Raw genomic sequence first — 16,481 nt, forward strand, 5'->3', positions numbered from 1 at the left:
CACACTCACACACACACACACAGGAACATAGGGCAAAATATTCTGAATGGTCAGGGGCAGTCATTGCCTTCACCAGCCTGTCCCAGCCACTGCCTGGAAATCTGCCTGCTGTCTAGAGCTCCATTCCCAGGGCCCATCCTACAGTCTCCAGGGCCCTGGGCCTGGTAGGAGCTACTGGGCTCTAATCTGGGGCAGAGGCCTCTAGCTGGAGCTCTGGGGTGACCACCCCTCTCCCAGGGCAAGCTACTCGCCTACATTTAATGCACGCAGGCACCACGTGGCCCGTGGCTCTCAGAGCTCCCCGCAGGACCCTGAGGCCATTTCTCACCCCCGCTCACGCGGTCTCAGTCTCTGGAAAACCCTTCCCTTCCCTTGATCTCCTTTGGGAAATTCTTCCTGTTGAAGGAATAAAACCTCCTTGCTTTCAATATGACACCATCCCTAGACGAACAATCTTCTTTCAAAGTGCATTCCACTTGTCAAGATATTTTTCAACAGGGCCTTCAACTCATGGGGCTTCTCTTTCCACTTTGGTAAAAGAGGCCAAGCAACTCATGGGTCTCTCTCAGCATCCTTGCATCCTTCACATCCCCCACCTCATGACCCCTAGGAAAGATCCAAGAGCATAAGGGAGAAATCGGGGACTGAGGAAAGCTGCACCTCTAGGTCTGTGCAAGCAGGATGCAGCCTGCTGTGAGTCCGACAAAGCTCCAGGCCCGGCTGCCCCAGGAGAGAGTCCTCAGACCAGCGGAGCTGACCTCCCATCTCCCAGGGGGCATCTGGCCGTTCTGTGCCGTCTCACACCACAGGGACCCTCCGGATAGATACGGCAGCATCAGTGAGACAAGGTCTCTCGCTCCCTCCTTCACAGGTGACACGTTCTCAGTTCCCCGCTTCCTAGAGAAGCTTCAGTTTGGCAGAAAGCCATGTGCCCCAGACAAGTTGCCCCCCACATACCTCCTCCGTTCTCGGCAGTTTCCTGGGACTCTTCATTTTCCAGATGTTTCCTCTTTTGTCGCCGTTCCATCGTACCAACTAGAAGTCTCCCTTAGAAGATGCCTCAAGAGATGTCCAACTCCTCCTCTTCCCTACAGGTTGGCCCTTCTTGGCTCTTGGGCAATCCGTTGAAATGATTCAATACAAACAAAAATAGTCAAGTCTCCTAAATGGCTGAAAAACTTGTACCACTTGGTGAACCAGCAGTAGTGCCTAGTGCTCACCAGGGTTGTTATGTTTGCAAGGTTGCCAGGCTCACAGTGGAATTCTGTGACCTCAGTGATGACATCAGAGCATTCGGTGGACCTAGGTTGAGCACAGTGTCTGCAATAGCACAGGCCCCATTTTCAAGAACAATTCCTTTTTCCCAGCCGAAGCTTTCCCGTGAAAGGGAAAGGTTCCTACCATATCTATTATAAATTGTATCATACCATGTCTATTATAAAATTCACATTTTGATTGGAGATCTTTTAATGTCTTTTCTAGAGAGATTTAATATGAATGTTTTAAATGGTCTCCAGTTTCCCTGTGGATTATTGACATTTTAAACTCTGCACTTCAATTTTCCCTCAATACGTGTAATTTTGTCACGGCTATTTCTGTACTTAAAGATGAGGAACTATATAATTGATTTCTTCATTTTTTCCCCATCTCTTTCCAAGGTACTGCATTTGATTGTGTCTTGCGACTGAGTGAAAAATGCTAGTCCTTGAGTCAGGACATTGGGCCCTTTAGCAAGTAACTCAACCTATCTGGGCTTCAGCTTCTGTATGTGCGATCAAGAGGCTTGGACTAGCTGACTTTTCAAATGCTGTGTTTCTTTGATTCACTCTCACTTACTGATCTGCTCCTTAAGAAGAGGGTCTGTTCTCATAAAGTAACAACAGTCTCTTCCTAACCTTGGGTTGGGCGGAGTTTAACTGTTCGTACTCAGTTCGTTAGTTATATTGCCTTCTACGTATGCTTAGCTCTAAATAATTTATACGGCTCTTGTGACAATTTTTAGATCTTCTTTTTTTCTTATTTTCTTTTATAGTTTCTAATTTGTTATCGCCAGTGTAGAGGAGCCTGATTGACTTTTAAAATTTATTGATCTTGTATGTGTGTGCCTTGTTGAACCGTCTTATTAGTTCCTGCTAGTTTATCTGTGGGTTCTTTTGGGTCTCCTAGATAAATGAGCATATTAAATGTAAATAATGTGTTCTTTGGATAAAGTTTATTTTCTTGCATCTCTATATATAGAAGCAATAAGTTGAATTGATTTAAATATTTAAACACTTACATACCTGTTATCACAATCTAACATTGTTTATCTTATTTTCTTTCAATCAATATTATGTTTTCAAGATTTATCCACGTGAATCCATAGAGATCTAGGTCTTTGATTTTTGACTGTTTGATATTATGTGATCACATGCATATAGCATCATTTATTTTCCATTCAAGCATTATTGGACAATTGGATTGTTTCCCTCCCTTCTCTAGAACAAACAACATTTCCCAGAATATCCCTGAAGATGACTGAGAGTCGAGAAGGGCCAGGCTGCCCGAAGGATTGCTACTTGCTTTTAGCCACCTTCCAACAGGCCGTCTCCAGCCAGCAATTTGAAGCACAGCTGAAATGAGAACTGCCCCAAATGTGAAAATCTTAGGAGCTTCCTAGAAGGTGGGAGGTTAATGATAGGCATCCTGCTGGGATCCCAGGGGAGTCTGAGCTGGCCTGAAGCTCATCTTCCTCCTCCACCTCTCAAGAGAAATGTGGAGGAAAGAAGACTTCAAAAACTGTGAGCAGGCAGAGGGAGAGATATTGGGGGCCGAAGCTGTAACTGAGGTCTTGGAGTGGGCTGTGAGCACGCAGAGCCTCTCGAGAGCCAGGCTCTGCCTTCTGAGGACTTCTCCCCTAAGGCTGCTCATAATTCACGTGATACCAGCCATATAGAGCCGACTTGGCCCACACTGTCACAGAAAGCCTTATCAGAATCTCTTCTTCTTCATACACTCTTGTGTCTGTTACTTGGTTATTGCCTTTGGTACTCCACTGATGTGAACCACAGTCGCCAGGGGATGGAGGACACTAGTGACCCATCTTGCTCTGTGGCCTCAGTCCACAGCTGGAGGGTAAGGGAAGAGGCCAAATGAAGGTCAAGAAGGAAAGATGGAGTTTGAAGAGAAGACCTGAGTTAAGGGTGTCTTCTCAAGTCTTGATGACTGAAATGTAGCTCCAGTACCTGAAGTCCTGCTTGTTCTCAAGGCTGACCGCGGGGCTGGGTGCACTCAGTGAAGGAACCGTATACACTTAGTATTTCCTTGCTTGCTCACACTTGCCCTCCTCTGATACACCCTCTGCAAGACTGATCTTCCCCTGAAACAACTTTCCCCCTGCTACTGTCATCTCAGGAACATTTGCTTCCCCTTCCTAGTGTCCCCCTAGAATGCCATTGCAGCCAATTCATAATTTGATAATCATGCTGCTTACCATATTCTCAGCAACTTCTGAGAAATTTTATTCACTTTATTCCATAGTCTTCACCCATCAATAATCTTCCTTAACTTCCTAGCTGCAGGTTAACCCATTCGGAATCATTTCTTTTGCTTTCTCTTCTTTGGCAAATCCTTTCTATCTTTTAAGGTCTTTTTCTTGTCTCTCTACCATCTTGCCTTCCTGAACTTCTTTTTTTTTCGTTTAAGTAACCTTTCAATCTCCTTCCCCAATTTCCTCATAAACATTGAGAGTTTATTCCTCACACGTTAGACAGCGGTTTATGAATGGCCAGGCATAATGGACTCAGAATGAGTTGGCACCCCCGAGGTACCTGTCTTGCTGGGGAGCCACAGGTGAAGGGCTCTCTGCTGGACACATGTTTGCATGGAGTCAGGCTGAGTGGCCTCAGGGTGTTTGCTCTGCACTTGTGTGTGTTTCTCCCTAGTTGGTTTCCTTGTCCAGCCACCTGTGACCTCCCTCCATCCAGCCCAGGGAATCCTTCTCATCACAGGGGTAGGATGTTTGTCTCATTTTCCATCACATCCTTTCCCCAAAGTTTGGTTGTGAGTTGTTCCCATTCCAAAGACCTTTCCTCTTTGAAGAGAAAAGAGAAAATCTTGTCTCTCCTTTTCTCTCACTTCACTTCTGCTCTATTATCTCCTCCGTCCAGAATGGCCCACTGACTCACATGGGTGTAGATCCAAAGATGGCAAGAAATGCCAGCAATTCTGAGATAATAATACGGATGGATCAGGAAAACTTGAAAACCTTTATCCCGCCACATTAAAAAAAATTGCACTTCCAGTGTATTCAGAGTCTCAGTGTAGAAACACAAATGATAGAGAAATTGAATTACACTCAAGTTTTTCTTTCCTCCTTTCCTGATTTATTCTAATCCTCCAAGTTAACATGATGAGCTCTTTGTTGTGTAAAGTTTCAGACATTTTCTACCCATGCACACTTTTCTTCTTTTCACATTAGAGTGTGAACTAGGTCACTTTCAACATGCTGTGATTCTGTGATTCACTGTCTCCCACCGAGTCATCCACGGATAAAGTCATCTGTTTCACGGAGAACTATTTCCAATAGCTAATAGCCAATGTCTGTGGAGTGCTTACTCTGTGTCGGTTTCTTGTAACTACTTTACAGATCATTTGTACAGCGTACCCATGGACCAGGTACAATTATGACCCCCAAGTGACAGATAAGTGCAGATAAGTACAAATAAATACAGAGGCCAAGTGACTTGCCCAAGACACTGGAGCAAATCAAAATCCATGCCTCTGTAATCATTTTGCTCTATTGCCTCTGTCTGGGGGGCTTGATGATTTGGCAACTAAAACCTTAAATATCATGTTCCATTTTTATATCTGTGACACAAGCGTGGGGCTGTGATACGGGGTAACTAACCTGACTACTTTTGAAAACCCTTATGCACCTGGATGAAAGTAAGCCAGGGACTGCAAGCCATAGATTTAAGGTTTCCTACCAACTTTTAAAAATAGCTTCTTAAATGCAATTTATGTAGTGTCAAGTCTAGGATGTAGTCCAAATAGTAACAGAAAAATGGAGATATGTAGGAAAATACTTAAAGTTGACAAGTATTGGGAGTGTAGTATTTTTTGGGCCAGCGTGTAGACCACAGGAAAACTTGCTGTTTCCATCCCAAAGGGAAGAGCCCTACGTTGCAACTGCCAAGGTCCCTGGGACAGCAAGTGTGCTCACTGCTTAGTAAAGAAGCATCCTCAGTTTGATAGAATCATATGGGAGCCTTACATTTGGTTAGCAGTTCTACATTCTTGATGTAATAATATTTTCAGGGTGTGGGAGGGTATCAAGCTCTGAAAATACCCTTGGAGAGATCTGCTTATTAAGTTTGGCTTTTTCAGTCTCCCTACTACTTCTTTACTAAACACCAGGCGGTTTCCTTCACTTTTCAGAACCATATTGTTTTTCCCTTCTCTAATGAACTTTGAAATACTTTTGGATGAGCTATTGAGATTGGGAAAAAATAAACATCTCTTTAAAATAAGGAAGATAATAACAATGACAAGTAGAAAAAGCTCTAAAACAGAGAATATCCTCCATTCTAGCCACTGACTGGGAGTGGAAGGTTCGTGCTCGCTGTCCAGGACGTAGAAATAAAAGCTGAGGAGGCGCTGAGGCGTCTCCTGGATCTCTATGAGCCTCCATCATTTCTGCTGAGTAGGGTTGACAGATAAAATATAGACTGTTTAGTTAAATATGAATGTTTGAAAAACAACGAGTACATTTTGAAGATAAGTATGCCCCAAATAGTTCATAGGATCTACTTATACTAAAAATAATGACTTATTATTCATGTGAAGTTCAAGTTTAACTGGGTATCCTGTATTTTTATGTCCTAAATCTGACAGCCCTACTGATGATCCACAATGGAGGCAGTTGAGGAGTGGTACATGCTGGCTCTCGGACAGTCAGAAATGGCTTCAGCAGATCCAGGTACAGTATGAAATTCTTTTTGGATGTAGCTCAGAAGCCATGGCCAGCCCTTGACTGCAAGTACTGCCTCGGGTTTCCCTGAGGTGGGGTAAACCTTCCTCTTAATGGCCTTTTGGTAAGTCTGGAAGACCATATCCAAGGGGAGCCCCAAAGTCAGTTTCATCCTCACAACCATGTTTCCAATTCCTGGAATTGGCTGCATGTGACTCACAAGAGCTGAGGAGGTTTGTGGAAGTTGGGAGTGGCATAGCTTGAACCCTTTGTAGGTAAAGTTTTGCTGTTGTGAGAGTTTTAACAGGAGCAATGTGAAAGACTCCAAGTCCCCAGGTAGATAGAAATAATCCTGTTCTACCTGTGTGTATGTGACAAGTCTCTAATAGTTCAGAGAGCAAGTATCTGGTCTTAGAAAGACTGATCCAAGCTTGGATGTTTCTGGTGACAAGGCAAGGTCCTGAGTTTCAAGTTCACCTTTTATGGTTGAGGAGACAATAAGGTGGTCAGAAGGGAAATCATGGAGGAGACCTTGGCTTCATCCATCGTGCAGGCTTGTATATGTGGTTCTATGTAGATTGTGTTTCAAAGGTGGAGCTTGTTTACAACTATGAACATTCTCCGATGTGCTTTTTGGACCTTCATTCCCAGAGCGAGAGCAGTGCCGAGGCTCTAGAAATGCCATGGATATTCTGAGCTGTCAGTGGCATTTCCCCGGTACTGTTCCCTTGGTGCCGCTCCTTGAAATGTCCAAAGGGATTATCATGTGTCTTGTGGCGGGTCCTAGCATTGTGAAAGGAAGCTGCTGCACCTGGCTCAGAGGATTTCGGATGTGGTGGGAGGAGGAGTAGTACTACGACTATAAATTGTATCACAGCATATCGATTCCATCTTGAGAGTGGGGTTGGGGGGTTATGAAGGGGGGCTTTTATTGTACTTTTATACATTGTACCCTTGAAACTAATTCAATTTTTAAAAATTAATTAATTTATTTGGGGCTGCATTGGGTCTTTGTTGCTGCTAGCGGGTGTTCTCTAGTTGCAGTGAGCGGGGGCTCCTCTTGGCTGTGGTGCACGGGCTTCTCATTGCAGTGGCTTCTCTTGTTGCGGAGCATGGTCTCTAGGCACGCAGGCTTCCGTAGTTGTGGCACGTGGGCTCGGTTGATGTGGCACACGGGCTCTAGAGCGCAGGCTCAGTAGTTGTGGCACGCGGGCTTAGTTACTCCGTGGCACGTGGGATCTTCCCAGACCAGGGCTCGAACCCATGACCCCTGCATTCGCAGGCATATTCTTAACCACTGCTCCACCAGGGAAGCCCGATAATTCAGTTTTTTATAAAGAGAAGATTCCTAATATTATTCCAAAATTTAAAAATATGTAGTTGGATAACACTATGAAAAATTAACTGATATATTCTTTTATTATTTCTCTTTGCTCCCTGGATTTTTTTCCCCATCCAGTCAGCTAGGCACTGTGAGTTCACTGCATTAGGAAGGTAAAGACTCAGCAGAAATGAGGGAGAAAAACAGAAAAGTCTCAGCTTTGGAATGTTCACAACGGAGGCCACAGTAGAACAGGTGAGAATTCTGTGAACCAAAAATAAATGTCGTCTCAAATGCAAAAAAGTATTCTCTGCACTGGGAGGCAGGAGAGGGAGGGAGGGAAGGACTGAAGGAGAGAGATCAGTGTGGCCAGGGACATGGAGACTGTGCTTAAGGACGATATGCGCAGGAAGAGAATCAGAATCTGGAGAAGATTCAGCCTGCACGTGATCATTGCCTCCAGCCAGCACCCTCATCTCAGACGTTGGGAAATTCAGAGAGAGAGTGGGAGTACGTCAGGAGGGCCACACGCATAGTCTGTGTGGCAGGGGTTGTGGCCGTTCCCTATTTGTGAGGAGTCCCCAGCAATTTGCAGGCCTCTTCTGGAAAATGCTGGCGGACGTCTCTAGTGCTTATGTGAAAGCTTGTTCACAAACCTTGAAAGATACAGATGTAGATGACAGATAGATGCATAGATAGAAAAATGTCATTAAATAAAAGCTCCAGGAAAGGTTTGGAAAATGCCCTTTATTGCATAGGACGCTTCTATTGTCATATGATGTTAGACTGAGTGCCGGTCCCTTCATCCTCCTTCAGACCACGGCATTCTGTCTGCTACTCTCCCGAGGGTCCTTTCTTCTCCCTGGAAGGGATAAAACAAATGAGGTAGAACAGGAAGAGACAAGAAGCACTCCAAGCTCTGCTGGTCAGGGTTACCCTGCAGCATTGCCTTAATGCTCAGAGCCACACACACCACAGTGAGCTTGGCTCCAGATCAACTACCACGCAACGAAGGTTCTGGAACATTTCCATATCTCGGGGGACCTCATTTCCACGTGACTCTCTTTCATATTCCCCTTTGTCACAGAAGGCTAGGTCCAGTGGTCCGGGTGAGATCTCGGCTCAGGCCCAAGGCTCTCAGACCTCAAAGTTCTGGTCCTGCAAGGGCCCCTGTCCTCTCTTGAGACCACTCCTGGCTCTCTCTGCCGAGAAGGAGCTGCTGGCAGTACGTCCTCTAAGAGTTGAGGTCCATCGTGCAGACCCTGAGAAAACTCCTAGGAAAAGGCTCCACCTTCTTGTTTACGTCAACAGAGGTCAATGCCTTTCTTAGTGCTGGGTGTGTCCCATTTGATGCAACTGCAGAGCCATTAGGTAAACCAGCACATGTGTGCGGCCCCTTCCCTTAGACTCCTCTGGGCCCTCGTGACATAGGCTCAGAAGACTGCCAGCCTCAAGCCTTACCTCTTCCAAGGGACGGCCACACCGTCTTCCAGGATCTTCTGTCCCATGAATCTCAGTTGCTGTTTGGAACTCAAAGGAGAGAAAAGACCCTGCCTGCGGGGTCTCTTTGGGCTGGGGCCTTCCCCCGTGGGCTGCTCTCCCTCATTCTCCTTTTCTTCTTGCTTCTCTACCTCCTTCTCCTCCTCCTCCTCCTCCTCCTCCTCCTCGTTCTCCTCCTCCTCCTCCTCGTCCTCTTCCTCAGGGGTGCTCTCGGATTCCACATTGCCCATCCGCTGGGCCATGGTGAGATGAAAGGCACGGCAGCTGAAGCCCTGCAGGACGCCGCCCTTCACGTGCTGCTGGAGGATCTCCAAGGTGGGGAAGACCCGGCAGCAGGCCATGCACCTGAAGCCGGTCTCCATGGTCAGCATCCAGTCCGCTGTCTTGGCGCTGGGTCTCTCCTCGACGGCAGGTGGCCCTGATGGGCTGCCTGGCTCTGCCCTTTCCTCATACTCTTTCTCCTCCCCAGTGGGCTCACTGTCAGACAGGAGGCTTTCGGTGGACACATCAGAAGAGGGGTCAGTGGCTACTGCGCACACATCCTCAGGAAGGGTCACTTCTTCTATCCTCAGCTGCTTTTCAGGCAACTCCAAGGGTTTCTTTGTCTTCCAGGAGACAGCGACACCCTTGTTCACTTGTACCTGCATGTAGTGTATTTTCATGCCCCTTTCCTCTTTGTCTGGGTGCAGATAGTTCTTACAGGGTGAAGAGGGTGAGGAGGAGACACAGTGTGATGGGGAAGCGGTCTCTCCTTCTTCCTGATCCTGGGCTAGGGGTGGTCTAGGCTGGGCAGTGTCTCGATGAAATCTCTGGATTCCTGAAAAAGGAAATTAAAATCATAATAACATGCATGGGCCATGCCGGAAGCTGAGGGAGCAGGTGTGGTAGACGAGAGAGGGACATTGGCACGACATAGCAATGTCGTGAGCTTGGTGTCCGTTGGCCGTAGGACGGAGTGGTGTATGTGGTGTCATCTGTGGGCTTTTCATGTGCGTGGGGGGGTATACTGGAGCGGTGTCTGTATACAGGGGTGTGGAGTATGGTGGTGAGGGCTGTAGTATGTGAGGGATGCGGCTGGATGCGTGTACGATGAGGAGTGTGAGTTTGGGAATATCGGTGGTGCATTCCTTGTGGAATGGGGCTGTGGTGCAGGAGAGTACTGTGGAGCACGTGCTTGGGGTTGATGTGCACTGAGAAGGGCTGGGCCTGGAGGGCGCGTGTATGTGTGAGCTGTGTGCACCTGAGCTGGATGGTCCTGCTCTCAGGCTGGAGGTGTATGATGCAGAACTCTGTCCTTCTCTGGAAGCAAAGGCAAAGACAAAGCCTACATTTTCCTCTGAAGATGCTTAATCTGGTCCCTCTTCCCTCCACCTCAAGCCCAGACCTTTCCGGCCCCTGCTCCTTGACTTCCCCACCACGGTAGTAGCAGTATTCACACACACACACCCAGACTCAGCTGGCATCCACGCCCTAGGAACAGCTCAGCCATCCTGCCCAGGCTCCTCCACAGAGCCCTCATCACCTCTGATGACCCTGGATTTCCTCTCAGCCTCCCTGGGATCTGTGTGCCTCCTGCTTCACAGCCAAGCACCCCGTCACCTGAGGAGCCCCACGCCCTTACCAGCGTAGCTGAGCTTGCGCAGAGTAGAAGTACAGAAGAAGTATTTAGAGGCAGAGGAGACCTCCACTGCCCCTGGGCTGCAGCCTTGGGCCACCACAGTGGATCCAAGCCGAGGGGGATCCTCTTGTGACTTCGCGATTCCTGAGGGAGGAATGAAAGGCTCAGGGTGGGTTCATCAGTCCTCTGTCCACAAATATTTACTGAGTGTGTGACACGTGTCAGGTGCAGTGAATACACACAGCTGAGAGTGTGGTTCCCAGTGGATCCTCCAGGATTTAATTCCAATCAATACTTATTCTCTCACTGTCTAGTTGGTAATGTAGGCCTCGGTGGTGACTGTGAGTGTGTGGGAAGAGTGAGTGATGTGTATCAGTTAAGTCTGTGGTAAGTGTGGGGTTGGCATGGGGAGCACAGTGCAGACGTGTCTATCTGTGTCTGTGGCCTTTGTGTGCATGGTTTCTGTTCACAAGTCAGGAATTCTGGGACATGTAACGTTTCCTCATTACATGGTGTGGCTTGTATTTATGGTGTGTGTTCATTCATTCATTCACCAAGATTCAGTAAGCAGCTACTCCTGTGTATCCGGCACTCTTCCATTGTTGTAGTCTTTGGTAACGCTGCACATTCTAGTAGGGGAAGACACACACTAAACAAAACTACAATAAATATATAATACATCAGCTGGTGGCAAGTATATAAGGGTTGCCAGACTTAGCGAACAAGAATACAAGGCACCCAGTTAAATTTCAGTTTCAGATAAACCCAGAATAATCTTTTAGTGTAAGTATTCCCATGCAGTATTTGGCCTGACTTAGTTTTAGTGTAAGTATAGCCCATACAATATGTGGGACATACGGATACTGAAAAATTACTTGTTCTTTATCTAGAATTCAAATTGAACTGGATAGCCCATATTTTCTCTGGCAATCCTGACATGGGTTACTGAGACTGTGGTTTACTGTGGTTTGTACAAAGCGGGTCTGGCATTACTCAAGAATGTGTTATAAGTGTGGTGTGTATGACACGTGACTGGTTCTTATAGAGGTATTTAGAGATGGCTGAAGTTAGTTGTGTTTGTGCAAGAGTTGAGGAGATACATGTATATAGTGTGTGTGTGTGTGTGTGTGTGTGTCCTATATATATAGTGTGTGTGTCTATATACATATCTCATCTCCAGCGTTTGGTGTTGGAGGAGAGGATTGTGATACAGGTGGGTTGTATGAGAACGTAGTATAGGAGGGATGCGTGTATATACCTCCATGTGCTGTGTGTGGTTTACTAAGGAAGTTATATGTGGGGTGTGTGATATTTTTGCTGCATCAGAGTGTACATGGGTGTATGAGTTACTGTCTCATAAAACACCCCTAACAAGAATTCTGTATACACTCTTACGTACACCGAGTGTCAGCCAGGTCCAGGCAGGGTGACAAGAACTTTACCACGCATATTTTATATCTGGTAAGCACTCTACCCCCATTCATCTCGCTCTTCTCTGCACTACCACACACACACACACACACACACACACACACACACACACACACACTCACACACACACACACAGGAACATAGGGCAAAATATTCTGAATGGTCAGGGGCAGTCATTGCCTTCCCCAGCCTGTCCCAGCCACTGCCTGGAAATCTGCCTGCTGTCTAGAGCTCCATTCCCAGGGCCCATCCTACAGTCTCCAGGGCCCTGGGCCTGGTAGGAGCTACTGGGCTCTAATCTGGGGCAGAGGCCTCTAGCTGGAGCTCTGGGGTGACCACCCCTCTCCCAGGGCAAGCTACTCGCCTACATTTAATGCACGCAGGCACCACGTGGCCCGTGGCTCTCAGAGCTCCCCGCAGGACCCTGAGGCCATTTCTCACCCCCGCTCACGCGGTCTCAGTCTCTGGAAAACCCTTCCCTTCCCTTGATCTCCTTTGGGAAATTCTTCCTGTTGAAGGAATAAAACCTCCTTGCTTTCAATATGACACCATCCCTAGACGAACAATCTTCTTTCAAAGTGCATTCCACTTGTCAAGATATTTTTCAACAGGGCCTTCAACTCATGGGGCTTCTCTTTCCACTTTGGTAAAAGAGGCCAAGCAACTCATGGGTCTCTCTCAGCATCCTTGCATCCTTCACATCCCCCACCTCATGACCCCTAGGAAAGATCCAAGAGCATAAGGGAGAAATCGGGGACTGAGGAAAGCTGCACCTCTAGGTCTGTGCAAGCAGGATGCAGCCTGCTGTGAGTCCGACAAAGCTCCAGGCCCGGCTGCCCCAGGAGAGAGTCCTCAGACCAGCGGAGCTGACCTCCCATCTCCCAGGGGGCATCTGGCCGTTCTGTGCCGTCTCACACCACAGGGACCCTCCGGATAGATACGGCAGCATCAGTGAGACAAGGTCTCTCGCTCCCTCCTTCACAGGTGACACGTTCTCAGTTCCCCGCTTCCTAGAGAAGCTTCAGTTTGGCAGAAAGCCATGTGCCCCAGACAAGTTGCCCCCCACATACCTCCTCCGTTCTCGGCAGTTTCCTGGGACTCTTCATTTTCCAGATGTTTCCTCTTTTGTCGCCGTTCCATCGTACCAACTAGAAGTCTCCCTTAGAAGATGCCTCAAGAGATGTCCAACTCCTCCTCTTCCCTACAGGTTGGCCCTTCTTGGCTCTTGGGCAATCCGTTGAAATGATTCAATACAAACAAAAATAGTCAAGTCTCCTAAATGGCTGAAAAACTTGTACCACTTGGTGAACCAGCAGTAGTGCCTAGTGCTCACCAGGGTTGTTATGTTTGCAAGGTTGCCAGGCTCACAGTGGAATTCTGTGACCTCAGTGATGACATCAGAGCATTCGGTGGACCTAGGTTGAGCACAGTGTCTGCAATAGCACAGGCCCCATTTTCAAGAACAATTCCTTTTTCCCAGCCGAAGCTTTCCCGTGAAAGGGAAAGGTTCCTACCATATCTATTATAAATTGTATCATACCATGTCTATTATAAAATTCACATTTTGATTGGAGATCTTTTAATGTCTTTTCTAGAGAGATTTAATATGAATGTTTTAAATGGTCTCCAGTTTCCCTGTGGATTATTGACATTTTAAACTCTGCACTTCAATTTTCCCTCAATACGTGTAATTTTGTCACGGCTATTTCTGTACTTAAAGATGAGGAACTATATAATTGATTTCTTCATTTTTTCCCCATCTCTTTCCAAGGTACTGCATTTGATTGTGTCTTGCGACTGAGTGAAAAATGCTAGTCCTTGAGTCAGGACATTGGGCCCTTTAGCAAGTAACTCAACCTATCTGGGCTTCAGCTTCTGTATGTGCGATCAAGAGGCTTGGACTAGCTGACTTTTCAAATGCTGTGTTTCTTTGATTCACTCTCACTTACTGATCTGCTCCTTAAGAAGAGGGTCTGTTCTCATAAAGTAACAACAGTCTCTTCCTAACCTTGGGTTGGGCGGAGTTTAACTGTTCGTACTCAGTTCGTTAGTTATATTGCCTTCTACGTATGCTTAGCTCTAAATAATTTATACGGCTCTTGTGACAATTTTTAGATCTTCTTTTTTTCTTATTTTCTTTTATAGTTTCTAATTTGTTATCGCCAGTGTAGAGGAGCCTGATTGACTTTTAAAATTTATTGATCTTGTATGTGTGTGCCTTGTTGAACCGTCTTATTAGTTCCTGCTAGTTTATCTGTGGGTTCTTTTGGGTCTCCTAGATAAATGAGCATATTAAATGTAAATAATGTGTTCTTTGGATAAAGTTTATTTTCTTGCATCTCTATATATAGAAGCAATAAGTTGAATTGATTTAAATATTTAAACACTTACATACCTGTTATCACAATCTAACATTGTTTATCTTATTTTCTTTCAATCAATATTATGTTTTCAAGATTTATCCACGTGAATCCATAGAGATCTAGGTCTTTGATTTTTGACTGTTTGATATTATGTGATCACATGCATATAGCATCATTTATTTTCCATTCAAGCATTATTGGACAATTGGATTGTTTCCCTCCCTTCTCTAGAACAAACAACATTTCCCAGAATATCCCTGAAGATGACTGAGAGTCGAGAAGGGCCAGGCTGCCCGAAGGATTGCTACTTGCTTTTAGCCACCTTCCAACAGGCCGTCTCCAGCCAGCAATTTGAAGCACAGCTGAAATGAGAACTGCCCCAAATGTGAAAATCTTAGGAGCTTCCTAGAAGGTGGGAGGTTAATGATAGGCATCCTGCTGGGATCCCAGGGGAGTCTGAGCTGGCCTGAAGCTCATCTTCCTCCTCCACCTCTCAAGAGAAATGTGGAGGAAAGAAGACTTCAAAAACTGTGAGCAGGCAGAGGGAGAGATATTGGGGGCCGAAGCTGTAACTGAGGTCTTGGAGTGGGCTGTGAGCACGCAGAGCCTCTCGAGAGCCAGGCTCTGCCTTCTGAGGACTTCTCCCCTAAGGCTGCTCATAATTCACGTGATACCAGCCATATAGAGCCGACTTGGCCCACACTGTCACAGAAAGCCTTATCAGAATCTCTTCTTCTTCATACACTCTTGTGTCTGTTACTTGGTTATTGCCTTTGGTACTCCACTGATGTGAACCACAGTCGCCAGGGGATGGAGGACACTAGTGACCCATCTTGCTCTGTGGCCTCAGTCCACAGCTGGAGGGTAAGGGAAGAGGCCAAATGAAGGTCAAGAAGGAAAGATGGAGTTTGAAGAGAAGACCTGAGTTAAGGGTGTCTTCTCAAGTCTTGATGACTGAAATGTAGCTCCAGTACCTGAAGTCCTGCTTGTTCTCAAGGCTGACCGCGGGGCTGGGTGCACTCAGTGAAGGAACCGTATACACTTAGTATTTCCTTGCTTGCTCACACTTGCCCTCCTCTGATACACCCTCTGCAAGACTGATCTTCCCCTGAAACAACTTTCCCCCTGCTACTGTCATCTCAGGAACATTTGCTTCCCCTTCCTAGTGTCCCCCTAGAATGCCATTGCAGCCAATTCATAATTTGATAATCATGCTGCTTACCATATTCTCAGCAACTTCTGAGAAATTTTATTCACTTTATTCCATAGTCTTCACCCATCAATAATCTTCCTTAACTTCCTAGCTGCAGGTTAACCCATTCGGAATCATTTCTTTTGCTTTCTCTTCTTTGGCAAATCCTTTCTATCTTTTAAGGTCTTTTTCTTGTCTCTCTACCATCTTGCCTTCCTGAACTTCTTTTTTTTTCGTTTAAGTAACCTTTCAATCTCCTTCCCCAATTTCCTCATAAACATTGAGAGTTTATTCCTCACACGTTAGACAGCGGTTTATGAATGGCCAGGCATAATGGACTCAGAATGAGTTGGCACCCCCGAGGTACCTGTCTTGCTGGGGAGCCACAGGTGAAGGGCTCTCTGCTGGACACATGTTTGCATGGAGTCAGGCTGAGTGGCCTCAGGGTGTTTGCTCTGCACTTGTGTGTGTTTCTCCCTAGTTGGTTTCCTTGTCCAGCCACCTGTGACCTCCCTCCATCCAGCCCAGGGAATCCTTCTCATCACAGGGGTAGGATGTTTGTCTCATTTTCCATCACATCCTTTCCCCAAAGTTTGGTTGTGAGTTGTTCCCATTCCAAAGACCTTTCCTCTTTGAAGAGAAAAGAGAAAATCTTGTCTCTCCTTTTCTCTCACTTCACTTCTGCTCTATTATCTCCTCCGTCCAGAATGGCCCACTGACTCACATGGGTGTAGATCCAAAGATGGCAAGAAATGCCAGCAATTCTGAGATAATAATACGGATGGATCAGGAAAACTTGAAAACCTTTATCCCGCCACATTAAAAAAAATTGCACTTCCAGTGTATTCAGAGTCTCAGTGTAGAAACACAAATGATAGAGAAATTGAATTACACTCAAGTTTTTCTTTCCTCCTTTCCTGATTTATTCTAATCCTCCAAGTTAACATGATGAGCTCTTTGTTGTGTAAAGTTTCAGACATTTTCTACCCATGCACACTTTTCTTCTTTTCACATTAGAGTGTGAACTAGGTCACTTTCAACATGCTGTGATTCTGTGATTCACTGTCTCCCACCGAGTCATCCACGGATAAAGTCATCTGTTTCAC

Source organism: Mesoplodon mirus (genome assembly GCF_964341445.2).
Source record: "Mesoplodon mirus genome assembly, contig: SUPER_14_unloc_1, whole genome shotgun sequence".
NCBI lineage: Eukaryota > Metazoa > Chordata > Mammalia > Artiodactyla > Ziphiidae > Mesoplodon > Mesoplodon mirus.